This window comes from Silurus aristotelis, assembly GCF_946808225.1.
Source record: "Silurus aristotelis genome assembly, chromosome: 18".
Classification (NCBI taxonomy): Eukaryota; Metazoa; Chordata; class Actinopteri; order Siluriformes; family Siluridae; genus Silurus; species Silurus aristotelis.
In genome coordinates this window covers 7,501-10,000 of record NC_139591.1, presented here as the reverse complement: position 1 = coordinate 10,000, position 2,500 = coordinate 7,501, and the positions used below count along the sequence as shown (strand labels likewise).

Genomic DNA, 2,500 nt, shown 5'->3' with positions numbered 1-2,500 from the left:
CATGAGGATCTCTGGGATAAGAGACGCCACCACACCACCATCAACAAACCTGAGTGAACGTGAGAGTGAGGAGACGACAGCATCCAAATATCCCAGTTCACCAAACACTCCATATCCATGATCCCTCCAGATCTGCTTCTTTACCTCACAAACACCTACTGACTAAAGACTCCACTAAATTAATACGTTTTCAGTCTCGACTTCAATAACTGTGGGGTTTATAAGAGAAACATCTGCCCCCTGCTGGAGTCTTTATTATTTGGGGTACCAACAAATAGCCTGTACTTTTTGATCTAAGTGGGCGTGGAGGATCATCCTGGTACAGAAGTTCACTCAGATACTGCAGTGTGAGAGCGTTAAGTGCTTTATACGTCAGTAGTAGTATTTTATAATCAGTGTGAGATGTAATTGGGAGCAGTGTAGACTAAGATGTATGAACGTGTGCAGAGCTACAGACGTGTTTTGCCAGTCGAACTCGGCTGTAACAGTTTCCCTCTGACCAACCAGAGCACGGAAAAATGCTGACGCTATTCTTGGCCAACTATCTGGCGCAGTGAGGCGAATTAGAAATCTGATTGGTTAAAGAAACAGACCCGTTGCTAATAGAGACGATGGTAAAAGTCCAGCAGTACTGATTCTGAAGGCTCTGTGCAGATTAGATTCACATGGCAGCACATAGAGGCTGAAATCTGATTGTACAAAAAAATCTAACATACACATACTGGAAGCAGTGCACCCGAGAGAAACGCTACGAAATGAAAAGAATAAACTGATGGAATAAATTAATACATTTTTTTGGAACAAATATTAGAATTTAGGTTGTAAATGTAGGTCAGTGCTTCTGATAGTGTTTAGACCTGCAGAGAAGGATTTACTAACCCGGCCCGAAGTTACTGCCCGGCACTGAAATCTAGTGAGGACTCTTGCTGCTGCATTCTGAACTAACTGAAGCTTATTTCTGCACTTACTCCAACACCCAGACAGTAAAGCGTTACAGTAGTCTAATCTAGATGTTACAAAAACATCTACTAGTTTTTTCTGCATCCTGTAACGACATCATATTTCTAATTTTAGCAATATTTCTAAGGGGAAAGAAGGAGATCCTGGTGATATCATTCACGTGAGACTCAAAGGAAAGACTCGGGTCAATAATCACACCGAGGTCTTTGACAGCCGTACACACTGAAACAGAAACACCATCCAGAGATGCTACAGAATCAGAAAGTTCACTTCTAGCTGCATGTGGTCCTAGTGAAACCCTAACCCTAACCCTAACCCTAGTTCTTAGTCCTTATCCTAGCATGTTTACTTCCGTCTTATCAGAGTTAAGCAGAAGGAACAGGCTGGCCAGATACTGTACTTCCATCCACCCAAATTGCATCCATTGAATCCATTGTCGAATTGAATTCATTGTTGAATAACAGCGTGCAATGCCTCGCTGACCGATCAGTTCATTGATGCGAGGCATTGGATACGTGTTGAATTTAGACACCAGAATTATGTTTCTATAACTCACACAGAACCGGACCGACTCTTCGCTCTTAGCACCAAGACCACCGAGCTGCTTCAGTCACTGTGGGACTCTTTGATTATCCCATAGTACTTTTTTCTTGTGTAGCCAGTATAGGTGATTAAACACCACTATGCCTGGAGGAGCCTGATTACGATGCTCTATGAGGTTTGTGTGGCACAGTAGAGGTGAAATCACTTTATTATTATAAATAACTGCAACACTGCCTCTGCTATTTAGATGGGGCTGGTGTATGTAACTCTACCCAGGAGGACACGCTTCATTTAATGCTACATATTCACTTGGTTTAATTCAATTCAAGTCATGTTTATTTGTATTGAGCTTTTAACAATGGACATTGTCTCAAAGCAGCTTTACACAGATTATGTGCTGATAAAACCACAGAACCAGACTTAAGAGGGAACCACATCTTCATCTGGGTGGCACTAAATGTCCATTTATTACAGATTAATGATGTTGAGGTGCAGTGATGAAGATCAGATACAAACTGTAGTCCTGAGTCAGTGTAGCAGACTGTTGACATTAACTACAGTCCAAATCCATCCTCAAAGCTCCTGTTCTTACTCCATAATTTCATGGAACCACCCAAGGTGTTGATGAGAAACATCTCCAGCTGCACAGATTCGCCTCCAATCTACAAGAGAGAGAATGTCCTCTGTAACACAACACACTGATACACTGATAAACTACTAATAAAATGTTAGTGATATAGCAGTGTAATACTGGCACACACATATTGCGCACACACACACACACACACACACACAAACACACACACACACACACACACACACACACACACACACACACACAGACTCTAGAAATTTGAAGTGCTGTAGGCAGCATTTAGTGCTAATAGAAACAGTTTGTGCTTCATGAAAGGGAACATTATAAATACACACACATTCTACTGTAATAAAATCATTGTGTTGATTTATATTACAATAATAACATGGATGATGGATTAAT

At 41.2% G+C, this 2,500-nt stretch overlaps 1 protein-coding gene across 1 annotated transcript in view; it reads left to right on the top strand.

Annotated features, from left to right (window-relative positions):
- Nucleotides 1-2,500, top strand: part of ehd1b (EH-domain containing 1b) — a 9,117-nt gene that overhangs the window by 4,074 nt on the left and 2,543 nt on the right. The gene's annotated exons all lie outside the window — the stretch shown is intronic.